This window comes from Carcharhinus amblyrhynchos, unplaced genomic scaffold, assembly GCF_965287045.1.
Source record: "Carcharhinus amblyrhynchos unplaced genomic scaffold, sCarAmb.v2.hapA scaffold_38, whole genome shotgun sequence".
Taxonomy (NCBI): Eukaryota; Metazoa; Chordata; class Chondrichthyes; order Carcharhiniformes; family Carcharhinidae; genus Carcharhinus; species Carcharhinus amblyrhynchos.
The window spans coordinates 9,026,025-9,051,975 of NW_027649779.1; the positions used below are offsets into that span (position 1 = coordinate 9,026,025).

Below are 25,951 nucleotides of genomic sequence, written 5' to 3' on the forward strand. Positions count from 1 at the left end.
GCTACTGGTGGTCAGTTCCCTTCCTGCCTGTGATAAGAGACATGGGTTCATTTTACCTGCCCGTTCATAGGAGAAACACACTACAGCAGTGCTGCAGGATCAACCGAACTAAAGAGACTTGTATAGAATTGCAAACAGTGCCGTCATGCTGCAGTTCTGGAACAGGTTTTCAGAAATAGAATTGCGGCCAGTGACACAGTAGGTTAGAATATATTTAATAGTTACTGCCTCAGTCTATGTGGCGCAATTGGTCAGCGCGTTCGGCTGTTAACCGAAAGGTTGGTGGTTCGAGACCACCCAGGGACGGATTTTTGCTATTTTTCTCACTATCAGCATTCACGGGTGAACAGTTGCCTGCTTCAACTCATTGAAAAGTCTGGAACTACGAGAGAGAATTTGGTAGTGTACAAGCTGAGACATTGTACATGTCTCTGATTCTGTGTGTGCCCTTGTACCTTTCGAGTTACCAGGATCTCCACATGTCTGCGTCTGAATCTAGTGTACTCCTGAATCTGTGTATGCCCCTCTGTGTGTGTGTGTGTGTGTGTGTGTGTGAGTGTGTGTGTGTCTGTAAATGTCTGATTCTTTGTGCCTTTTTTAAGACTAAACCGTGAAAATGTCTGACAAACGAATTGCAGAGGGCAGCAATGTTTCCCCACTAAGATTCTGAATTTGATTAACGTCTGATAACTGCATCGAATGTGCAATTTGAAGTTTCAAATAATCCCGACTTCAATCTCCAGACATTATCACCCAATGGGAAATGAAGAACACGGTTTATCTGCGGTGTCTGGTTATAAAAAGGGCGAATACGCCAGCCGAGATCCTTCTACAAACTCCAATCTCGGACAATATCGTTCAATATTCATATTTCAGTAACCGGTTCACAGGCTCACAAGCACCAGCGCCTGCAGTCTTTGTGGTCCGCCAGCAGATGGCGGTGATGTATCATTTTAATCACAAGGTTAGTGCAGCAGGTTTGAGGAGATATTTGAGGACAATTTATTTCCCTGTTTCCATGGAAAGGGAACAATCAGTAAAGCAATGGTATTAATATCCCTGTCAGTAACATTCACAGGAAAATCTGGCAGAAGGATAGCGAATTTAATACTTGCATTCCTATTTACCTTCCCGCTAGTGAACATGTCGATTACCAGCTAATTATTGAATAACCTTACCTTTTAGTGATTTAAAGATTTGTCTATTTTATCATCCAGACATTATCAAATAATATTTCATTATAATTGGATACATGCCTCTTTTTCGCTGGATTTTCCATTCCTCTGCGCTCGTTTTTTTCCTTAGTCCGTTCAGAAATCCAGCCGAACCCTGCCTCTGTAATATGTTCTGTGTATATGTAAATATAGTTCCTTGTTATAATTTTTGACTTCAGCACAATTCGAGCCCTAACTCACTCTGATTTATAACACAATTTCATCCACACAATTATATTGCACTTTTTAGTTAATATGCATCTATTCTTCTCACTCGCTCTTGGTTCGAGTCCATCTATTAGACACATTTTACAGAAAAACAATTAGTGAGAAAGTGTCTGCTTTATTAGTGATACACGGGTGTGTTCAGTAGTACATGACATAGAGCCGAGCACAATAATATCTGAGATGGAGCCTAATGTAACGTAAGTGAACTCTTGACTAAGTAATAATAGTTCAGAGACGATGATTTGTAGCATTTATCATGGCATGTCCACATGTATTAATAAATGAAGCGGCATGTAATGTAGTGTAAACAGTTGCAAAGTCTATTGCAATAATGATTCAAATGAGTCAAACGCAGTATATAAAGAGACATGGCCTAGTGCATTACTGTACAAGACTGCACCAAATGTGTGATTGTAGTGAACACTGCCATGAACAGTCATAAATGAGACAAGGTTAATTGTAGCCCTTATAAAAGCAAAGCCCAGTGCAGGAATAATGAAATTAAGCTTCAGATTGCGTGATCATTGGTCAGAAGCTGCTGCTGTCTCAGTCTCTATGGCGCAATCGGTCAGCGCGTTCAGCTATTAACCGAAAGGTTGGTGGTTCGAAACCACCCAGGGACGGAATTTTACTATTTCCTCACCATCAGCATTCACGGGTAAACAGTTGCCTGTTGGCAATGGGTCCGTGGGTGCCAATAAAAAATAGCTGTCAATTGTTCCCGGCTGTACTGTTATCTGGTATTACCAACATTATTTAATGGCGATTGACTTCAAACATATTACATATAACATTATATATACATATATATATATACCTGTACACCATTACATATATAAATGCTTCCATTATACCTTTAAACATAAAAAAAAATACAATTGAAAAATGAACTTGTGGCTGAGCATTTGTTCCAATTCCATATTCCTGCTTCCATTCATTCCTGGATAGATCATAAATCTGTCTAACTCAAACTGAAATGTGTTCAATGATGGAGCATCGGAACCCTCTGGAGTAGAGAATTCCCTAAATTCACGAGCCTTTGAGTGAAGCAATTTCTCCTCATCTCAGTTCTGAACCATCAGCTCCTTATCCTGAGATTGTGTCCCCGTGTAGAAATAAAACAAAAGGCAGGTGGCTCATGGATAAATTAACATTTTTCAAGCAGCCAGCTTCCCTGGTGGTCTAGTGGTTAGGATTTGGCGCTTTCACCGCCGCGGCCCGGGTTCGATTCCCGGTCAGGGAATGTAGATTTATTGCTGTGTAACAATCCTGCGTTACTTCCCGGTCTGCACCAGTTCTTTCGGAATCAGTATCAGGGAGATTTCCTCTTTAGTATCTGAATTGGAACTGTCACATTTAAAGAACAAAGAAATAAGAGTGCGACAGGCTACAAAGCGCTGATGATACAAATGCTGAGATTATTCGACGAAAGATGAAAATGATGCATTAATAAATGGTTAGAAATCATTGATCCCTTAGATATTTGTGAGACGAACGCTTTTAAATGTTGATGTTGGGGATAAGTTGTACAATCAGATTGAAAGTAAAGGTTATCTTCCTGAATTCAGTGACATGGGCTCTCAGTCTAACCATCGGAACCTGCAGCAACACAGCCTAGTTGAACATTGCAGACAGGCTGATTTGCTCCATTAGTTTTCCAGTTGTTTCTGTAGTGTAGTGGTTATCACGTTCGCCTCACACGCGAAAGGTCCCCGGTTCAAAACCGGGCAGAAACAATCATTAAGCTTGCTTATGTTGGGGAAGGGGAATTATTTGGTCTCAGTTTGTTGCTGCACATTATCCGAACCTCGATGTTAAAGACATGTTATCATTTCTCTGATTTCATCCTCAAATACTTTCTGTGAAATAAGGTGCACTGACGGGGAAGTTCGATTTTGACACCGAGCATTTATTCGCATCTCGTTCAGTCTCCAACAGAATTTAATGGGTTTATAGGTGCAGACGAATATGGTTAATCACCATCAGAAATTTCAGATAGTAGTGTGTGCTCAAACAGTCAGATACAAGTAATACTGTAAGTGAACTGGAGGAAAAGGCGCACATTTCACAGAAGAATCACATGACGAAAACGACACTGCACACACTCCTGCATTCAATCTTACAAAAGCAGCAAGTATCAAAATTTAAATCTATTTCGTTCGCGTTGGGATTCGAACCCACACCTCCACGGAGATTGGAGCCTTAGAGCGCTCGGCCATACAACCACATTGACGTATGTCACAATCATATTATTTAATGGAAATGTTCCTGAAATTCGTTTAAAGAAATGGAGTTGGGAAAGGCCATCGGGAGGATTGAGCCTGATCCTTCTCTGAATCAGGTCAGCCTGAACTGTGTAACAAACAGAAATCATCTCACTTTAGAAACACAATGAGCTGCACTGAAGGGACACCATCATTTAAACTGTCCTGAAGCTCGTCGTTTCTTAATTTCCTGTTGCTCTGTTTTTTGAAGGGAAGTAGTGGGGGCGTGGAGATGGCCTTCGCGTGATATTCGTCTCCATCGAGTATACACTGAAGGCTCTGAAGAAGATGTCACAGCTTTTGAACTCTGGGGACTTACTGGGTGTGGGAGAACACTCTGACTGCCGGGTCCCGGAGTAACAAGGTAACACTGAGCTGGTGATGGCGGAACCCCGGTGTTCCAATGGTGCAACGCCTTCGTTTTCACCACCATGGGCTCGATGACAGGTGTCAAGTGTGGAAATCAGCAGAGTGCGTTTTTTTTTTCATGAGAAACCTGCCTATTGTGTGACGGAAGAGAACGAAGAGAAAGGCTAAAATGACGATGATCCGCTGATTGGGAAAGTCACTGTCAGCTTCCCTGTTGGATCAGTGGTTTGGATTCTGCACTGTGGCCACAAGTTGATATCACTTGTGTGTGATATAAACATGACAATGTGAAGGAGAAACTTGTATTTGGTGAATAAAAAGACAGAAACAAAACAAAAGGCAGGTGGTTCATGGATAAATTAATATTTTATAAAGCGTTTGCCAGCTTCCCTGGTGGTCTAGTGGTTAGGATTCGGCGTTCTCACCGCCGCGGCCCGGGTTCGATTCCCGGTCAGGGAATGTAGAATTTATTGCTGTACAACAATCCTGTGTTACTTCCCGGTCTGCACCAGTTCTGGCGGAATCAGTGTCAGGGAGATTTCCTCTTCAGTACCTGAATTGGAAATGTCAGATTTTAAGAACAAAGAAATAAGGGAGCGACAGGCTACAAAATGCGGATGATTATTGGAAGAAAGATGAAAATGATGCATTAATAAATGGGCAGAAATCATTGCTCCCTTAGATATTTGACAGACGAACGCTTTTTAATGTTGATGTTGGGGATAAGTTGTACAATCAGATTGAAAGTAGCGGTTATCTTCCTGAATTCTGTGACATGGGCTCTCAGTCTAACCATCGGAACCTGCAGCAACACAGCGCAGTTGAACATTGCAGACGGGCAGATTTGCTCCACCGCGTTTCACGCTGTTTCTGTAGTGTAGCGGTTATCACATTCGCCTCACCTGCGGAAGGTCCCCGCTTCGCAAACCAGGCAGTAAACCTTCAGTAAGCTTTCTCATGTCGGGGAAGGGAAAATTGTTTGATTTCAGTTTGTTGCTCAACATTATCTGAACCTCGACGTTCAAGACATGTTATCACTGCTCTGATTTCACCCTCAAATGTTTTCTGTGAAATAAAGTGCACTGAGGGGAAAGTTCGATTTTGACACCGGGCATTTATTCGCATTTCGTTCAGTCCCCAACAGAATTTAATGGGTTTATAGGTGCAGACTAATATGGTTAATCACCATCTGAAATATCTGATAGTAGTGTGCGCTCAAAAAGACAGATACAAGTGATACTGGAAGTGTTTGCCGTCTCGATGTTGTACTAGTTGTTATAATTCACACTCAGTTACTCGTTTGAAAATAATCATATTGAACTCGGAAACTTAACTCTGTGTCTTGCTCCACCTTTATTGCAAACACTGCTGAGAAATTCCAGTCCTTTCTGTTTTTATTCTAACAGGAATCAGAGGAGGAGGAGCAGCCCACTCGGTCCATCGAGATTTCCACCATTCAATACCATCATGGCTGATCTTGGGATAAAATTTCGTTTCTCCAACCGCTCCCCTTATCCCTGAATTCTCCAAGAGATCAGAAACCTGTTTATCCCAACCTTAAATGTGCTCGATGATGGGGCGTACATAACTGTCAGGTACAGAAAATGCCAAAGATTCTTGCCCTTTGAGTGAAGGAATTTCTCCTTATCTTAGCCCTAAATGACCAGCCGGTGATCTGTGCCGCAGGGGGTTAGATTCCCGACCAGCAGAGAAAAAGAAAATCTCTCAGCCTCCATCCTATCAAACCGAATCAGAACTGTGTAAGTTTAAATAGATCACCACTTATTCTTCTAAACTCCAGAGAATTTCATCACAGGACAACTCACTGACCCCAGGGAACAATCTGGTGAACCTTCTCTTTACCGTTTCTAATGCAAAGCATATCCCTTTTTAAATGTGACTGTCACATCTGCGCAGAATATTCAACCTGGTTTCCACAAAATCCTGTGTAGCAGCAGAAACACCTCGTTATTTTTAAACTCCAGTCTGCCGGCAATAAGAACAAAATGTAATTTCCTTTCCAAATATCTGCTGCACCTACATGCTAACTTTAAGCATTCCTTGTACAAACGCATCTATTCCATTCTTAATATCAACATTTATATTTATCAGCTCGTCAAATATGTTCTGCTCTTTCGATTTCTTTTCACGAAGAAGAAAATCGTTTTGCTTTCCGAATTAGCACCTAATCTGCCCCTCCACTCATAAGAGGACTCCGTTTCGCCTCCCACTCTGTCTGCCTTTTTCCAACAGTTTGTAGTAGCTAAACTTTGGACGGAGGCTCCAGCGAGAATTGAACCCGCGACCCCTGGTTTACAAGACCAGTGCTCTAACCACTGAGCTATGGAGCCAAATACTGTCAGAATCCCCCGGTACGAATAGCATTATCAGTGGATTGAGGAGAAGGATGGGGTTTGTGGTGGGGGATTTTTGATGAATGTGGAAATGTCTGAGGTGGAGAGCAGGAAGTTAAAAGACACACCTTGAAAGTGACATGATTTGACATGTGTGCTGTGTGTGTTTCTGACATGTATGTTGTGCCTGTCATGTGATTCTGCTTCAGAGTTTTCCGTTAGTGTTACATCTCTGACTTCTCCAGCTCCAATGCCAGTTCATCCAGCTGGAAGATTTAGATGTTGTTCCCTTCACAGACTCTGTGAGGCGTGTTTTCATTAAATAAAGAATCAAACAGAAAATGATTCACTCCGTGACTGGGAATCGAAATCTCGTCACGGCGCCGATCCTGATCACTGGACCTTCAGTGTTGCTGATGTGAGAGATTTGTAATGAATTGACCATCTCTGCACCCATTGCTTTATTTCCAATAATTTTCAACAAAAATAAGTCACGATGAGAAATGACGGGAAGAGAAAATGACAGGATTTGAACCTCAGTTAGAAAGTCCCAATCCATCCTCTCGGCAGGGATTGCAGTCTCAATGTTTGCAATTCTGTCGCTTATATCAACAAACAGCCATTCAGCCTGTGTTCCTGTCTGTCTTCTCGATCGGAGTAACTCCGTTTGATAAAGTGTCATCTGGACTCGAAACGTCCGCCCTTTTCACTCCTTACAGGTGCTGTCAGACATTGGGAGAATTTATCACTGAGTACAATTGATTGAGATTATTCGAAGAAAGTTGAAAATGATGCATTAATGAATGGGCAGAAATCATTGCTCCCTTAGATATTTGCCAGATGAACTCTTTTAAGTTTTGGCGTTCGGGATATGTTGTACAATCAGATTGAAAGTAACGGTTATCTTCCTGAATTCAGTGACATGGGCTCTCAGTCTGACCATCGGAACCTGCAGCAACACAGCGCAGTTGAACATTGCAGACAGGCAGGTTCGCCATACCGTGTTTTCAGCTGTTTCTGTAGTGTAGTGGTTATCACGTTCGCCTAACACGCGAAAGGGCCCCGGTTCAAAACCGGGCAGAAACATTTATTAAGCTTTCTCATGTGGTGGAAGAGAAAACTGTTTGATTTCAGTTTGTTGCTCAACATGAACCGAACTTCGACGTTAAACACGTTATTGTTGATCTGATATCACCCTCAAATACTTTCTGTGAAATTATAAATACGTTATTTTGACGAAAAGTCAGGGAAGTCGATTTTCACACCCAGCATTTATCTGCATCTCGTTCAGTCCCCAACAGATTTAATGGGTTTCTAGGTGCAGACTAATATGGTTAATCACCATCTGAAATATCTGATAGTAGTGTGTGCTCAAAAAGTGAACTAAGTATATTCTAAAGTAGCGTGTCAATGACCACAATTCTATTTCTGAAAACCTATTCCAGAACTGCAGCATGACCGTACTGGTAACAATTCTATACAAGTCTCTTTAGTTCCGTTGATGAACTAGGGAAAAGACGCACATTTCACTGAAGAATCTTTTATTTAAATCGTTTTTCATCACTAAGAAACAGGAAAATTCACTCAGGCAGATGAGGGAATCGCGACTCAGTGCGGATCTACTGGGCTTTCCTGTAACGGACCGGATTTATGTGCCTGAATGTTTCAATCCCATAATAAAAATGGTGGTGAGTTCCTTTGCCTTCCGTTGAATTTCTCCCTGTGGTAAGAGACGTGGATTTATTTTACCTGCCCGTTCATAGGAGAAAGGGAATAACCAACACACTACAGCAGTGCTGCGGGATCAACGGAACTAAAGAGACTTGTATAGAATTGTAAACAGTGCGGTCATGCTGCAGTTCTGGAACAGGTTTTCAGAAATAGAATTGTGGTCATTGACACACTACTTTAGAATATACTTACCTTGTACTATCTCAGTCTCTGTGGCGCAATTGGTCAGCGCGTTCGGCTGTTAACCGAAAGGTTGGTGGTTCGATCCCACCTAGGGACGGAATTTTACTGTTTTCTCACCATCAGCATTCACAGTAAACAGTTCCCTGTTGGCAATGGGTCCGTGGGTGCCAATAAAAAAATTGCTGTCAATTGTTCCCGGTTGTACTGTTATCTGGTGTTACCAACATTATTTAATGACGATTGATTTCTAATCATCACATATTACATTATATGTTCCATTACACCACTAAACATAAAAAAAATACAGTCGGAACATGAATTTGTGGCTGAGCATTTGTTCCAATTCCATATTCCTGCTTCCATTCATTCCTGGATAGATCATAAATCTGTCTAACCCAAACTGAAATGTGTTCAATGATGGAACATCAGAACCCTCTGGAGTAGAGAATTCCCAAGATTCACCAGCCTTTGAGTGAAGCAATTTCTCCTCATCTCAGTCCTAAATCATCAGCATCTTATCCTGAGATTGTGTCTCCGTGTTTCAGATTCCCGGATCAGAGGAAATAATGTTTCAGTTTTTCAATGCTATCTATTCTTTCCCGTTAAAGCTGTTGAGATTTTCCAGCATTTTCTGTTTTTGATTCAGATTCCACCATCCTCAGATTTTGCTAAGATGCTGTTTAAAATGCGGGTATCCAAACTGCACACACTGTTCCAAATGTGGTCTCAACAAAACCGTGAATTACTGGAGCAAGGCTTCAAACACTTCAAAACTTAACTCCGTGCTCAAGGCTGGAAGGAGAGTGTGAGAGTGGATAATTCTCACTGGGTACATTCCTGTAATCAGTAACTGGATCGGGAAGATAAGATATCTGTGTTTCTTTGTACTGTTACCTGTAAACTCCATCTCCTCTCAATGCCGTGTATCATCCCTTCGCTTTCCCTGCTTTCCAGTTTGGTAAATGACTTGTGCCCGTTACCCTCCGTGATGAATTCCTGCCGTGTGTTACCTTACAAGTTTCACAGGAACCACAGTGATTGGTTTGGTGGGTTTTGGAAATTGAAAGTGTCACATGAGCAGTTTGCGGGACTATTTCACCTCACTGCCCATTTCCTGTTCCAGCTAACAGGAATCACTGCTTTCATTGGCTGAAACAGTCACTTGTGTGTGATCTAAACATGGCAATGTGAAGGATAAACTTGTATTTGGTGTATTTAAAAGTCTGAAATAAAATAAATAGAAATTGGTTCATGGATAAGTTCATCTTTTAAAAAATTTGCATCAGCTTCCCTGGTGGTCTAGTGGTTAGGATTCGGCGCTTTCACTGCCGCGGCCCGGGTTCGAATTCCCGGTCAGGGAATGTGGATTTATTGCTGTACAACAATCCTGCGTTACTTCCAGTTCTGTCGGAATCAGTAGCAGGGAGATTTCCTCGTTTACATCTGAATTAGAAATGTCACATGAAAAGAACGAAAAAAAAAGAGAGAGCGATAGACTACAAAGCGCAGATGATATAAAATGCTGATGTTAAAATCTGGCTGTTAATTGGGGAAAATTTATTCCTTCTACTGACACAAATATCTCGCAGATCTGGGTCCAAATCTTGTGCTCAGTGACAAGAAAACACTTTCATTGAATTAAGCAGGAACTCTCCTACCTCCAGTGAAGAAGAGGCAGTTTTCACTCAGAAGCAGTAACTGTGAGATTAAGTGGAGAGGGGGATAAGGACAGGTTAAAGCAGTGTGAAATATCCCAAGCCAGGACAGTTACTAGTATTTTGCAAGCCCGTGCCAAAAGGTAGGGGTTACAAGTCGTGTTTCATGAACGCAAAATCCCGGTTGAAGCCGTTCTGTGTATTTGGAATTTGTCTATCAGATCTGTTTAGCGATTCTGTGTTGTGGTGTGTCTTGAAGGCCGCCTTGGAGAAAGCTTACCCGAAGATGGGTGGTTGAATGCCCTTGACTGCTTAAGTGCTCCCCGACAGGAATGGAATAGCCTTGTCGGCTGTGAAGCGGTGTCCATTCATCTGTTGTGGTAGCGTCTGCATGGTCTGGGCGATATATCATGACACGGAATATCCTTTCATGCAGTGGATGAGGTAGGCCACGGTGGCTCAGTTACATGTGTATATATCGTCTACCTGGTGGATTCTGTCCTCACGTTTGATGATGGCATCCATTTCGATGATCCATCACATCTTGCAGAGGTTGCCGTGGCGGTGGTGTGTGGTGTCATTGTCGCTGTTCTCCTGCAGGCTGGGTAGTTTTCTGCGAACAATGGCCTGTTTGAGGTTGAACTGTGTTTTGAAGGCAAGTAGGGGGGTGTGGAGATGGCCTTCGCGAGATATTTGTCTTCATCAGTTGCATGCTGAAGGTTCCCAAGAAGATGCCGTCGCTTCTCCACTCTGGGGACGTACTGGAGAAGGAAGGGACTCTAACGTTGTCCCCTGTATGCTTTCTGAGGAGGTCGGTGAGTTTTTCTTTTTGCAATGGCGCGTCGGAACTGTCGATCGATGAGTCAAGCGCAATATCCCGTTCTTACAAGGGTGTTTGTCAAAAAAAAGCACGAGACCACACACACCCCTTCACTCAACCGCTCTTTAGTAGTGGTGGGATTCAAACCCACGCCTCGATAGAGGCTGGAGCTTAAAACCAACGCCTTAGACCGCTCGGCCACATTACCACATAGGGAGAGGTGATAATCATGTCATTTCACTGCATTGATACTGAAACATGTTAAAATCAGTGGAGTTGGAATGGGCGATGAAGAAATCGTCACCGAATCAGATGTGCAGCAAGCAAAAACCATCTCCAGTCAGAAACACAATGAGCTGCAGTGAAGAGCCGGCTCCATTTAAACTGTCCTTAACCTCGTCTGCTCCTCAGATGGGAGAATATGGCTTCCTGTTGAATTTGCTGCGAGTCTTTACTTGAGAAAGGACAGGACACAAGGCGAGACTGAGATTTGTGTCTGCTGCCGGGAAATAACTGATATTCATTTTCACGGATTGGAGGAGAGCAATAAACCTTCATTTCCTGACCTGCAATCAAAACAGCAGTGAAAGTGGATTTGAAACTGATGTTTTCTCACGAAGATTTGAACCTCACCCACTGCTCTGCTCAGCATTCATTCCTTTAGGTGACTGCAGAATTAATTCTTCGTTCAATGCAATCAAATCCTTCCAAATATTCCAGTTTTTTTTCTTGTTTCACTTTCAGATTCCTTCATTAATGCTCATCAGCGATAACTTGCTAAACTCCAGCCAGAAATTGAACAAGACTGAAACCAATTGTTGACATCCTTGATTTCTGGATGTTTGCATCTCCCCAAGTTTCAGTCCGTCTTTGTGTGTGTGTGTGTGTTGCTCTGTGCATCAATGTGATTTTGTTCCCAGAAGGAGTGAGCACATTTTTACATCACAAACTGTGTTCACTTTTTCATTCACCTCACTGGCAAATGGTACAGAAAATAACAACATGTTTGAAAGCAGAGAGAAAGATTGACTGATTCTGGTTTCTATTTTGATTGGCTTTTACTTATTGATGTGGTATCTGTATGTCACAGAGGATAACTGGCATTTTCACTGATCAACACTTAAACAGTCAGTGGATTCACTCGGTGTGATGGTGGGTTCCAGTTCTATATCTGCAATCACAGCAACAACTTCTATCAGTTACTGTGAACACAGTGTTTCTAATAGTTTGGAAATATACCAAAGCGTAATCTAATAGCTCTTGTATTATTTGAAATCAATATTCATATATCTATTTGTATATCAACTTACTGAATAACAGTGAGAACAGCAAAGCTTGAACCACGTTTCTTTGTTGCAGAAGGACACACAGTGTGTCTATGTTGAGAATATAAGTAGAAGCAGGAATAGAGGAAAACTGTGTGGCTCACGGTGCGATCAAGCCTCCAGCCTTTCAAATAACAGCTAACTTTCCTGAATAATTTTACTACAGGAATATAGCAGTAGTTTAAATTCAGGACATTCGTTGCCTGGATTGAATTCAATTCCCTGTCTAGATGTTGTGCAAATTGTTATAACTCGAAGATGTTACTGTTTTGAATAACATTATATTGGATTCTGAAACTTAACTCTGTTTTTCTCTTTATGTTTGCTGCCAGACCTGCTCATAGAGACATAGAGGTTAACAGCATGGAAACAGGCCCTCCGGCCCAACTTGTCCATGCCATCGTTTTTTAAACCCCGAAACTAATCCCAATTGCCCGCATTTGGCCAATATTTTTCTATTCCCATCGTACTCATGTAACTATCTATTTTTTTAAAGATAAAATTGTACCCGCATCCATTACCACCCCAGGAATTTTCTGTATGAAGTAAAAAATTCCCACCTGGACACTTCTGGATTTCTCCCCTCTCACCTTAAGTCTAAGCCCTCTAGCTTTATACTCCCCTACCTTTGGGAAGAAATATTGACTATCTACCTTGTCTATGTCCCTCATTATTTTATAGACCTCTATAAGGTCACTCCTCAGCCTCCTAAGCTCCAGAGAAAATAAAAGTCCCTCCTTATAACTCAATCCGTCAAGTACTAATAAATCCTAATAAAACTTTTCTGCAATTTTTCTAGTTTAATAACATCCTTTCTATAATAGGACAACCAGAATTTGCACACGGTTTTACGAATGTGCCCTTAAAATGTCTTGTACAACTTCAACAAGACTTCCCAACCTGCTGAGAACCTCTGGAGCAATCTGTTTTTATTGAAAACATGAATTACTGTTTTTCTCATACACATGAACACAATAAATAGGAGCAGGAATGGATCACTCGGCCTATCGAGCCTGCTCTACCATTCAATGCCATCATATCCGACCTTGGACTTCAACTCCATTTTCCCACTAGCTCCCTATATCCCTTAATTCCCAGACAGACCGTATTTTTTTCCCATCACAGACTGAAACGTGTTCAATGAAGGAGCAGCGATAACCCTCTTTGGGAGAGAGTTTCAAAGATGCACAGCACTTTGCATGAAGTAAATTCCTCTGATCTCATAGAACCACTGCCCTGCTGAAAGAGGCCATACGGCCCGTCTGACTCTGCAACGACTATCCGACTGAGACCACATCAAGGTCCCATTCCCGCAGCCCCACGCACCCATCCTGCTAATCCCTCTAACCTACACACCTTTGGGCACTAAGGGACAATTTGCCAAGTCCAATCGACTTAACCAGCACATCTTTGAGCTGTTGGAGGAAACCAGAGTACAGGGAGGAAACCTATGTATAAACGGGGAGAATGTACAAGCTCCATACTGCCCTAAACGCTCTTTTTGCTGATGCTGTTTTAGATTCCCGCACAGAGGAAACAATCTCTCAGCGTCCATCCTCTCGACCCCATTCAGAATGGAGCAGGTTTTTATGAGATCACCTCTCATTCCTCTAAACACAAGATAATTTCAGCCCAATTTACTCAACCCCTCATCACAGAATAAACCCGAGCTTACGGAGCAAACTAGTGACCCTTCACCACACTGTCTGCAATGCAAGAATATCTTTTCTTAAATATGGTGACCTGCATTGCGCAGAATTTTCCTCATGCGGTCTCAATAAACTCTATTAACTGCAGTAATACCTATTTATTGCTGTACGCCAATCCTTTGACAAGAAAGCTCAAAATGCCATTTCTCTTTCGAACTGATTGCTCGCAAACGAATTCCTGCGTTCCTTGTACAAACAAACACTACCATCAGCTTTTCAAACGTGCCCCTTTTTGCTACTTTCATGATCAAGGGAATAACTAATCACTTTTCAAAGTAACACTGGAAATCTCGACTCTCATGTGAGCTGCCTTCATCTACTTCGAGCCCCGTCGCACTTGCTCCGCGGCTTTCAAGATGGTGATACATATATTTTTAACGTAAAAAGGGACAAGGGGAACAAGTGGGGAGGTGAATTTGAGGCCAGGGAGAGATCAGCCATGATGCGATTGAATGGCAGAACAGTCTCAAAGGGCTGAAGTTTCGTACCTCTGTTTCTGGTCCCAATGTCTGCATGTTCTCGTATTTTTTTTTGGTATGTTCATCAGTAACCTCTGTCACACTCTTCAATGTTATGATCGATCATTCTAAGTCCCATCTTCGGATGTGACGTATCCAGTCATAACATCAGTATGGATCAGAGCAGCATTTGCAAGTCACCAAGTCCATAGCATCATCCGTATGACAAAACTCTCTGTGAAATTCAGAAGCTCATCACTGCCACTCCAATCCAGTCCAGGATACTTCCAAACACATTGGAACAGGATATATAGGGCATTGACAATTTATTTGTATGCAATCAAGTTACCAAAGGCATTCTGGATTCAATATACATCTTATCCGTTGCAGTGGGATGCACATTTACCTCGCTTGTTTCCTCCTGGACCAAATCAGGAATATTGGAATCACATCAGGGAATGTTGTTTGTGTCGTCAGGAAAGCCTTGTTTGGAAACACAAAAGGTACATCGTTGCTCTCCTTTTTTTTCCATACCGGAAGCAGCTTGCTGCCATCAGACCCAATACAGGAAGTCACCCGTGCTCCTTTGCACCCATGCAAAGAATTTCGGCTCCCTTTTACTAAAAGTTGCACAAATTGGAAAGAGGCCTATCTCATTCCATGAATCTTTTGTGAACGAATTGATTCAGATTGATTGTAAATATGAGAGAACAGCTTTACTGTTGTATCTTGCGGCTATCAGACGAAATTTATGTTTTGGAGACAGTGGAGATAAGATTCTCCTTACAGTTGAAACATTGTAACGATGTATTTGTGAATTAATATTTCCAAATATGTACTTTTGTTCCCTTCATTTTATAACTTTCGATAGCCCTGGATATTTAGGCATTGTTGGTCAATATCCCTAATGGAAGATAAAGTAAAAATGGAAAAGCTAGATAACCATAAAAGCCCTGGCAGCATCACCGAATGGAAAAAAAATAAGAAATGTCATGTGAACTCGAAATATTCACGCTGTTTCTGTCCTCATAGATGAGGCCGGGCCTGCTGCGCTTATCCAGCATTTTATGTTTTTATCTTCACCTTCCGGAGTACTTCTCTTCTTTTATGGAAGCTGAACTAGTTGCATTTAGTCTTTATCAATTGTCCTGTGTCAAATCCTGTCTTCTATGTTTGTGGGCCCAGGAATCTGGACGTGGAAAAGCGCCTCGTGCGCAGATGACAGAGTTTGAGGGCATGTTTACGTTAAATTTCAGAAAATTTTCTATCATCTCGGGTTGAATGATACCAAAGCTGGATATTTATATTTCTTTAATCTGGTAAGCCAGTAACAGTTAATAATCGGACTCTGTGTCTCTACGTGAATGTAGAGTAACTATGGGGCTCTCAGGGCTTCCTGGAAAGCGCCTGACGCCAGTTAGTTCAGATAATGGATTGGGGATTAACTGACAACAGTTTAGACAAGTTATATATTATTTACTACATATCGTGCCTTAATATGCCACTGTGGATATGGGAGTGAATGCTTGACCTTACATAGACAATCAGGGCTAAAGTTTGATATTAATATGCAATTCAGGTGGATTACACTGAATTGATTAATTAAATAATTTGCCAATGAGTGTCAGGGGATATTTTACCCCATTCTTTAATTCTTTCCTAAACTGACTCTGGGTCCCTGCATAAATAAAAGGGTTGACGCAGGAACTCAAAAGCTGAAGCATAGTCCCACTTTCATCCAGCATGTATGCTAAGTTGCTGGAATCAGAAACTGAGGAGTATGTAACATTCGCAAGTTGAACATAGAGAATGGTTATAAAAAATAACAAATACAACAAGATGAAACTCCCCGAGATACAGAAGAGTAAAACAATAGACTTCCTCCGTTTCTTCATCTCTGGGTCACTCGGCTTCTCTCCATTGCTCTGTGCCCGGAGTCTCCTGCGGGCTCTGTTGGCCATTACAATGTGCCTGACAGTCAGCACATTAAGCAATAAAATCAGAATGAATGGGAGACAAGGTGTTAAAATGATAAGAGTCCAGTCAAATGCAGTCCATATTAGTGACGTATAAAATGTTGCTATTCCATTACAAAACCAAGGTATGCCGTCGATGATAAATGACGGCTCATATGTAAAGTACCAGGGAGTATTAACAACACCACTCAGAACACAAACTGTCCCTATAACCCTCACCGCCGTTTTCTTGCTGCAATATTTCGTCTTCAGCTTCTGGCAACAAATGGCAACGAATCGATCAAAGGTAAACGCGACTGTTGTCCAGACAGAACAATCTCTGACTCCATAAATTATCACAAAACTGAGACTACAGACCGGAGTGATGGAGAGGAAGCTGAATGGGAAATAAATACGGGCAATCCGGTTTAATATCACAGCTGCAATAATGACCATGAGATCTGTGGCCGCCATTGATATCAAATAGTAAGTGATACATCCAGAAAGACCGCATCTTCCACGGGCTAGGATCACAATCACTGCCAAATTTGCTGTGTTGGAGACAAAATAAGCTCAATGAGTATGCAAAATAGAAAAATAGAAGAGAAAATCATTATACTGTTGAAGCATCAGGAAGCAAACATGATGAGAGATCAGAATTGGCAATCCTAGTTGAAGAACCCTCTGATTCACTGAGTAAAAAAAACTCCTAAAATGAAGCATTTTTTCAATACTGCACTGAACTGTCAGTACAAAAACATATTGAATGTTAACCTCACTGTTTGATCAGCTACAGGAAATACAATCAGTTTGCGTCTTGTCCCACCAATAGAGAAGAGAGAAGACACGACCAAGTCATTGGCAAATCCGATGGCTATTAATATTAAATATATATTAATATAGCAGAAATGCATCACATAATTTTCATTGTACAAACACGTCAAGTCCCTCATAAGCGAGAAGAAAACTGGAAATGTATTTCATTTAGAACACAAGAATGTGTTTTCAATTGAGAATGGTTTTGGACTCCAGGTTTTTCATTCATTGAAACTGTTGAAAAAATGGTTCAGAGTTGTGAATAAAATATCCTCTACTTGAAATGTTAACAACACGATTCAGTCAGTGGAACTGCCGAATGGTTGTGGACTTTAGATCTACTCCAAGAGTTCAGCACACATGGAGTTTTGCATTGGCTATGATTTCATCTCTGGAATAAAAACAATAACCTGAGACACTGTCTAAATAAAACGTTAAAAGAAAATCAACACCAACTTTACAGAGGACTGTCTTTCCCATTGCAAGTAACAAAACAATAAAAACAACAAAAAAACACGCACATCGGGATAAATGTGCGACTATTCACTAACAGCCTCAACAACATAACAGAGCTACATTTAGAGTACGGCAATGTTCCCACATTCACAGTGACAAATCACACCAGAATTTACTTTACTCTGAGGATAGTGTTGTGGTAATGCAGCCACAGTGACAGCATGAACAACCAAATGGTTCACCTACAATATGAGTTGGGAATAGAAAGAAGGCGAACTTGTAAGATTGAAGTGATAACATTACCCTGGTTAAGGTAATATAGTATATTGTTAAAGAGGGTAAGTTATGCAGATAATGCAGAGACATATCGGTAAAAGCGAGAAACAACACATTACAGTAAGCTTGCTTCAATTCATACGCAATCATGAGACCCAAATCGTTAATTACGTCAGGAAATTTGCTCCTTACACTTTAAGTAATAGACATTGTTTGTGATGCATGTTGTCATTCACTATATTGATAATATCTGCTGCCAAATTGCCAGAATAATGGTACCCATTGTGTTTCCACTCGCCCAGCCTTGGATTCTCTGTTCTCTTCATGTTCAATGAGAGCACAACTAATTGTATTTCCAGCCAGGTCGAGTAATTATGCCAGACAGAGGGAAAAATGTAATGATTAAAATGGAGGATGAAAACTGTCATGGTGCAGAAGGTGAATCTCCAGCAAAATAGGGTAAATCACAGCAGGTAAGAAGAAGATTGTCAACTTAACTGAGAAAAAAATCCCACAATATCGGCACTGTAGAGAAACATTTTGGGAAAAGAAAATAGAATTGCGGGAGGGATAAACAATGATTTTCATAATGAATAATTCATCGTTAGACTTTACCTGGAACTCCAATAGCAGCAATGACGGGATAGTAAATGGCAAACAGAAGACCTTTCGGTGATGAGTGCATTTCGATCAAAGTCCCCAATTGTCTTCTCCACTGTACTCAGAGATTACCACATTTATCCTTGGTGTCAGGCTCCAGGGAGACAATTAAGTGATCTGTTTTTTTTTTATACATGGATTGTGCTAATCAAAACAAACACATTGGCAAAGTTATTGTGCACCATGTGTTTAAGATTTTTTTTCATAGGTTCTGATGTGTTTCCACACTCAGAGTGTATAGTATGTTCCCTGTTAAATTATTCCATAAAAATAATGAGAATTAAATCGTGGATTTTTTAAGTAGTGAAATGAGCATTGTACAAAAGACAATAAATGGGTTTAATCAGTTCATGCTGAGTTAAGTAGTCTCTGCATCAAATAATAATGAACAGTTTTGTTCAAGTCAAGAATGAAAACGCTGCCTAATTCTCTCTCCTGGTCAATATCCAGTCTACACGATGAGCAATCATGTTCCTTCTTGTGGAAAATCTCTCGGACTGTGCAGTTTATTACATCTGTCAGTGCATTCATTGTGGAACTATACAGGTTAACACACTTACATGCGGTGAGCCAGATCCTGCTTATGTGTTTTAATTAAATATTACCTGATCCATTTCAGCATAGTTGCACTCGATGTTCAGATCAGCACCATTAAAGTCAATAGGCAGATTCAATCTGGCTGACAAATAGCCCACTCAATGAGAACTTCGTGAGAAAGTTAAACGAAGTTCCCTTCAGCAAACAAATCATCTGCATTTCCAAATTAAAGAAAGGTCCCGCCGAGATTTGAACTCGGATCACTAGATTCAAAGTCCAGAGTGCTCACCATTACACCACATAACCCAAGCCACAGTCGCAGGCTGAAAATCGTCGCTCAAATCTTGTGCCATTTTGAACATCGTAGAGAAATATCAGTCCCATTGTCCAATCCCGTCAATGGCCAACACCAATTCATATTTACATTGTCCTTGCTGGCCCCCCCTGTAAAAATGAGTAGGCTACCTTCAACTGCATTACAGTTCACTGTAGCTGACTATACTCAATGAACAATGTTAGCATCGAACTGATAGAGACATTACTGCGGTAAATCTACTGAACAGCAACAGCTTATCATAGCTCTGCTTTCACCACGCTGGAAGCCACTGTGAAAATATAAACAATTTCAAATCTTCGCAGACAGGAAGGAGTGTGTGAGTGCGGACAATTGGCGCTGTACACATTCCTGTAATCAGTATCTGGGAGAATCAGGCAGATGGGATCCTGATGGCCTTGTGGTTAGGATTCGACACTTTCAGGGTCACAGGCTGTCTTTGATACATTCAGATTTAATGATTTTTTTTATAAACAAACCAGCAATCCTTCCTAGTCCAAAGCAGCTCTGCCAGAATCGGTGGAGTGAGATTTGCACTTTTGATTCCGGGTTGGAAATGTCACATGAGCAGCAGGTCAAGAACAAACACAGATAGTGAAAGACAGTGATATGATGTAAAACGCTGCCGACAGAGATGGTGATACAAGGTCAAATCTGGATGGTAACGGGTCAAATTTAACCATTTGTTTTGACAGAATTATCACTCATTTCTGAATAAAATGACAAGAAAACTTCTCCATGAATGGAACACTAAACTTTTTGACCTTGACCGATTGCAAGCAGTTTCCATTCAGGAAGCAGTAACTGTGAGATTAACAAAGCAGAATGGAGAAAGTCTCAGTTTGAGAGGCGGCACTGCCGGGAGAATAGAGAGCTGAAGTTCACCCAGAAAAACAGCAAAGTTTAAAAACAACGGGTTTTGAAAACTTCAGCGGGAATCTCAACCTAAAGCAAAACAATTTTCACTTGTCCATGAAGGATTAGCAGGTGACAGGCAGCGCCGTGTATTACTGTGCACTGAGAGCCACAGAGAATGAGGCTCTCGCTGGCCTCATAGATAATCTGGCACATGGTGATAATCAATGATTCAATGTCAGGGCAACACATGGGGTTGAACATCAGAGAAAATTTACTCATAGTGAACGTGACAATACAGTCCAATGCCTCACTGAGGTTCAGGATTGTCACTGTTGGGGAATTTGACATATACTCATAATTTACTCATATTACTATCGGATCAAGTCCAATCCTTCCCCATTCACACAAACCCGCAGATCTCCCAGGTGAACAACGTCATCAATCTGTACTTTAACTGTTCCAGATCTTTCAACTGTCTGACAGAGCACACCTTTCAACAGTGATCAAATATCAAAGGCAGAATCAGAGTTGCTACATACTGAAGTCGCTGAGTTAAAATTACTGACTGTAACATGTGTACTTTATAAACAAAAGCCCCCAGTTGCAAACAGTCGAGATAACAATATTTGGCAGATTAAAGTTCACAAATGCTGATGCGGTCAGTTTGTTTTCACCAGTTTCGACTTTCACTCGAGGTGTCAGAACTGCTTTGTAGAAAGTTAAACAATTTTATTTTGCTGTCTACTGACGTATGGGCTCGTTGGTCTAGGGGTATGATTCTCGCTTAGGGTATCTCAAGATATTAGCATGCGAGAGGTCCCGGGTTCAAATCCCGGACGAGCCCTTTGTTCGCTTCTTTTTGACCAAGTCAAACATTGTGATTTGTTTAAGGCGCAAACGGCGGGATGGCTTTCTGCTGACTGGCTCCGAAAAAAAAGGCGCAGAGCTTTCGAGCACGGAAAGAGCCCACTCAGACACCCACATGGCAGGAGCCCACACTCATCATGTCCGCGTCTGCCATGTGACATCTGGACAGGAAACATTCGTTCTGATTCTCGCTCCACAGATAGTGCCAGAAATACCGACAGCACCCAGTATTTTCTGATTTTATTTCAGATTTCGAAAGCCCGCAGTATGTTACGTTCTATTAGGCTTTATGTTTTGGGCTAGCAAGTGCTGACAAGTGGCAAGTAACATTCGCGCCACACAAATGCCAGACAATGTCCATCACCAGTAAGAGAAAATCTAATCACAGCCCCTTGACATTCAATAGTTTTTCCATCACTGAATCGCCCACTGTTAGCAGGTGAGAATGATCTCTCCCCACTGTGACTGCGCCGATGAATCTACAGCTGGGGTGGGTAATCGAATGCCTTCCCACAGTCTCCACATTTCCATGGCTAATTTAACCTTGGAGCTGGACAACCAAAGCGAGCTGAATGAGAGGCAGCGACAGAAACGGGAAGAGAAGCGACATGATACCGTTTGGTAAATGTCTTGTGCCCGTTACCCTCCGTGATGAATTCCTGCCGTGTGTTACCTTCCAAGTTTCACAGGAGACACAGTGATGAGGTTGGTGGGTTTTGGAAATTGAAAGTGTCACATGAGCAGTTTGCGGGACTATTTCACCTCACTGTCCATTTCCTGTGCCAGCTAACAGGAATCACTGCTTTCATTGGCTGAAACAGTCACTTGTGTGAGATATAAACATGGCAATGTGAAGGATAAACTTGCATTTGGTGAAAAAACACAGAAATAAATCAAAAGGCAGGTGGATCATGGATGAAGTAATATTTTATGAAACTTGCACAAGCTTTCCTGGTGGTCTAGTGGTTAGGATTCGGCGCTTTCACCACCGTGACACCGGTTCGTATTCGCGCTCAGGGAATGTAGGTTTATTGCTGTACAACAATCCTGTGTTACTTCTAGTTCTGTCGGAATCAGTATCAGGGAGATTTCCTCTTTAGTATCTGAATTGCAAATGTCACATTTAAAGAACAAAGTAAAACGGGAGCGACAGGCTACAAAGCGCTGATGATACAAAATGCGGATGATTATTGGAGGAAAGATGAAAATGATGCATTAATAAATGGGTAGAAATCATTGCCCCCTTAGATATTTGCGAGACGAACGCTTTTAAATGTTGATGTTGGGGATAAGTTGTACAATCAGATTGAAAGTAACGGTTATCTTCCTGAATTCAGTGACATGGGCTCTCAGTCTGACCATCGGAACCTGCAGCAACACAGCCTAGTTGAACATTGCAGACAGGCAGTTTTCCTCTGTTATGCCTCCAGCTGTTTCTGTAGTGTAGTGGTTATCACATTCACCTTACACGCGAAAGGTCCCTGGTTCGAAACCGGGTAGGAGCATTCATTAAGCTTCCTCATGTTGGATAAGGGAAAATTGTTAAATTTAAGTTTACTGCTCAACATTATCCGAAATTCAGTGTTAAAGACATGTTATCATTGCTCTGATTTCACCCTCAAATACTTTCTGTGAAATAAGGTGCACTGACGAGAAAGTTCGATTTTGACATCGAGCATTTATTCCCATCCCGTTCATTCTCCAACAGAATTTAATGGGTTTATAGGAGCAGACTAATATGGTTAATCACCATCTGAAATATCTGATAGTTCTGTGAGCTCAAACAGACAAATACAAGTGATACTGTAAGTGAACTAGGGGAAATGGTGAACATTTCACAGAAGAATTTTTTTTTAAATCGTTTTTCATCTCTAAGAAACAGGAAAAGCCACTCAGACAGATAAGGGAATCGAAACTCAGTGGGGATCTACTGGACTTTCCTGAAATGGGCCGGAATGTATGCGCCTGAATGTTTCACACCCATAATAAAAAACGCTCAAGTGTCATGAACAGATAATTCTTGATTTTCCTCCATTTAAATGAAGTTGACTTTTTTTAAAAGCTAACGATAGTCAATCTCAAAAATGTGATTTGTATTACCCGGTGATTGGATTGGTTCTGTTGGTCAGTTATGTTTTCAATTCAGTGATGTTCAAGTTCAGAAATATTTAATTCATAATGAAGACGTATGTGATAAATGCATTGATACGAAATATTGAAATGAATAGTGAGTACAATTGTACAATGAACTTTGATGAAGTGTCATCTGGCTCGAAAAGTCTGCCCTTTTCACTCCTTACAGGTGCTGTCAGACATTGGGAAAATTTGCAGCATTTCTTCTTTTCCCATCCGCAGTAATTTGCTTTTATCACTGAGTACAATTGATTCAGATTATTCGAAGAAAGATGAAAATGATGCATTAACTAGTGAGCAGAAATCATTGCTCTCTTAGATATTTGGGAGACGGAAGCGTTTAGCTAGCCAGGCAGCCGAAATAGCTCAGGTGGGAGAGCGTTAGACTGAAAATCTTAAAGGTCCGTGGTTCAATCCCGGGCTTCGGCAGCATGCCCTTGCTGGTTTTCTGTGCTACCTACTAATTGGCACTGTGTTTTGTCTCGCACTGTCTTCAAACCTCATTTCACACAAGCTGTAACAGACCACATACCCATCGCAATTTCCATCCTACCAGATGTTGTTATATTTCCTCCTTGTTGGATTTCACTTCTTTAAAAAAACTTCCTCTATTTCTAAACACTCCCGATGTTAATGAAAGGTGATGGAGGTGAAGGCTTATCTTTGTTTCCTTATGCACACATGCCATGTAACATCCTGAGTTTTTCCAACCTCATCACATTTCAGTGCAGATGTCAGGTCCGCTTTTACATGGCAGTGAAAATACATTCAGCAAAATCCCAGTTGTTACTATACTACACCAAGCCTCATTTGATTATACACCGTTCATTCTGCCAGTTATTACAGCACAGAATTAATTCTCGGCTAATGCCACAATATTTCATATCTCTGTTGTGACTCCATTAGACCCCCTCGCTCCTGATACTGCACCAGAACACGCATTACACACGGCTCCATCTCTGTTATTACATTGCAACCTGCCACGTATGATGAAAGATTGACAATATCTCACTCACTGCTGCACCAGTCCATCTCCCTCTTTAGACCGAATAATATCCTGACTCTAATTATTGACCAATTTTATGTTTCAATTATTGCTGTACTTGTCCCTGTCGAAGCTTATATCAATCTAAGGCCTTAAACAGAAATTACTGCAGCAGGCGAGACAGCCAATGAAAGAATAAGAAACAGCGACGAAAACGAGCGCTTCACAACATCTGCAATAGCAAAGGAGATCCACGAGATGGCAGTGAAGCAGTGATTTTTGGCACGAACACGAAACATAGAACGTCTCAGTTATTGCTGCAATAGATTTAGCCTTTGGCTACCCTGAACTGGACACAGATTATATGATACAAAATCATATTTCCGACTATATGACAGTGATTCTCAGTTGATTCTGCACTCAGCAAAATCCCGCTTGTTATTATCTTGCACCAAGTCTCATTTGAAGTTACACAGGGTATTCTGGCAGTTATGGCAGCACGGAATTAATTCTTGGCTGATGTCATTATACTCCATATCTCTGTTCTTACTTCACTGAAACCTTTCTCTCCTGATACTACACCAGAACATGTTACTGATTGCATACACGAGGCTCTATGTCAGTTATTACATTGCTGGAATCTGCCACGTATAAAGGAACCTCGCCAATATCTCACTCACTGCAGCACCAGTTCACCTCTCTGTTTATACCGAATAATACCCTGTCTCTAATTATTGTTCCATTCCATCATTCAGTTATTGCTGAACTTGCCCCTGTCAAATCTTACATCAATCTAACGGCTTGGCCTGATTTTTTTCTTAGTTTATATTATACAATGTTCAGCACCACACAGAATTATACTAGGCGCGGTGTCAGTTTTATTGTGTTAGACGTTCTCTCCTTTATTTCTGCGCGAAAGCATACCACAGTTCATATTACACATTATCCTCTCTCAGTTATTACTTTATTCTGCATTGCCTCACGTTTTAGTCCAGCGGGCCACATCTCTGTTTATATCAGACTAGATCATGTCCCTGGTGTTGAAAAAGAAGGTGCCATTTTGCAGGTGTCAGATTGTGGTTCAAGTGGTCTGACGTGGAAATTAAAATAACAAAAGGATCGTGGACAAAGCAAATTGTAAAACCCGCTGTAATCTGTTGGTCTGGTGGTTAGAGTTTGAAGCTTTCACTGCTGTTTTGATTGCAGGTCAGGGAATGAAGATTTATTGCCCTCCTCCAATCCGTGACAATAAATATCAGTTATTTCCTGGCAGAACGCTCAATCTCAGTCTCGCCTTGTATCCTGTCCTTTCTCAAGTGAAGACCCTGAGCCAATTCAACAGGAAACCATATTGTTCTTTCTGGGGTCCAGACGAGGTTAATTCAGTTTAAATAGAGCGGGCTCTTCACTGCAGCTCATTGTGTTTCTGACTGGAGATGGGTTTTGTTTGCTGCACATTTCAGGATCATCTCTCAGTAATCACCGGCAAGAATATTCCCTTCCCGTGGGGAACACTAAAGAAGTCAAGGGCATTAACCACCAAACTTCCGATAAGCATTCTCCAAGGCGGCCTTCAAGACACACGACAACACAGAATCTCTGATCAGAAACTGATAACCCAATTCCATATACATGAGAATGGCCTCAATCGTGATCTTGGGTTCATGTCACACGACTTTTAACCCCCACCATTTTTCCTGGGCTTGCAAAATCCTACAAACTGGCCAGGCGTGAGACAATTCACACTGCTTTAACCTGTCACTA

General features: G+C 41.4%; 13 non-coding genes across 13 annotated transcripts; 11 read left to right on the top strand and 2 right to left on the bottom strand.

Moving 5' to 3' along the window:
* Positions 1-232: 232 nt before the first annotated feature.
* On the top strand, positions 233-306 carry trnan-guu (transfer RNA asparagine (anticodon GUU)). The gene has a single exon. It is a non-coding gene; the product is annotated as a tRNA-Asn (tRNA).
* A 1,685-nt stretch (positions 307-1,991) lies between these two features.
* Positions 1,992-2,065, top strand: trnan-auu (transfer RNA asparagine (anticodon AUU)). The gene has a single exon. It is a non-coding gene; the product is annotated as a tRNA-Asn (tRNA).
* A 548-nt stretch (positions 2,066-2,613) lies between these two features.
* Positions 2,614-2,685, top strand: trnae-uuc (transfer RNA glutamic acid (anticodon UUC)). Its single transcript has one exon. It is a non-coding gene; the product is annotated as a tRNA-Glu (tRNA).
* A 420-nt stretch (positions 2,686-3,105) lies between these two features.
* Positions 3,106-3,178, top strand: trnav-cac (transfer RNA valine (anticodon CAC)). Its single transcript has one exon. It is a non-coding gene; the product is annotated as a tRNA-Val (tRNA).
* Positions 3,179-4,462: 1,284 nt separating this feature from the next.
* Positions 4,463-4,534, top strand: trnae-cuc (transfer RNA glutamic acid (anticodon CUC)). Its single transcript has one exon. It is a non-coding gene; the product is annotated as a tRNA-Glu (tRNA).
* Positions 4,535-6,353: 1,819 nt separating this feature from the next.
* On the bottom strand, positions 6,354-6,426 carry trnat-ugu (transfer RNA threonine (anticodon UGU)). Its single transcript has one exon. It is a non-coding gene; the product is annotated as a tRNA-Thr (tRNA).
* Positions 6,427-7,442: 1,016 nt separating this feature from the next.
* trnav-aac (transfer RNA valine (anticodon AAC)) lies at positions 7,443-7,515 on the top strand. The gene has a single exon. It is a non-coding gene; the product is annotated as a tRNA-Val (tRNA).
* An 851-nt stretch (positions 7,516-8,366) lies between these two features.
* trnan-guu (transfer RNA asparagine (anticodon GUU)) lies at positions 8,367-8,440 on the top strand. Its single transcript has one exon. It is a non-coding gene; the product is annotated as a tRNA-Asn (tRNA).
* Positions 8,441-9,631: 1,191 nt separating this feature from the next.
* On the top strand, positions 9,632-9,704 carry trnae-uuc (transfer RNA glutamic acid (anticodon UUC)). The gene has a single exon. It is a non-coding gene; the product is annotated as a tRNA-Glu (tRNA).
* A 9,540-nt stretch (positions 9,705-19,244) lies between these two features.
* trnaq-uug (transfer RNA glutamine (anticodon UUG)) lies at positions 19,245-19,316 on the bottom strand. Its single transcript has one exon. It is a non-coding gene; the product is annotated as a tRNA-Gln (tRNA).
* Positions 19,317-20,956: 1,640 nt separating this feature from the next.
* Positions 20,957-21,046, top strand: trnap-agg (transfer RNA proline (anticodon AGG)). Its single transcript is given in 2 exon segments — positions 20,957-20,992; positions 21,011-21,046. It is a non-coding gene; the product is annotated as a tRNA-Pro (tRNA).
* Positions 21,047-22,501: 1,455 nt separating this feature from the next.
* trnav-uac (transfer RNA valine (anticodon UAC)) lies at positions 22,502-22,574 on the top strand. Its single transcript has one exon. It is a non-coding gene; the product is annotated as a tRNA-Val (tRNA).
* A 983-nt stretch (positions 22,575-23,557) lies between these two features.
* On the top strand, positions 23,558-23,631 carry trnaf-gaa (transfer RNA phenylalanine (anticodon GAA)). The gene has a single exon. It is a non-coding gene; the product is annotated as a tRNA-Phe (tRNA).
* Positions 23,632-25,951: the final 2,320 nt, after the last annotated feature.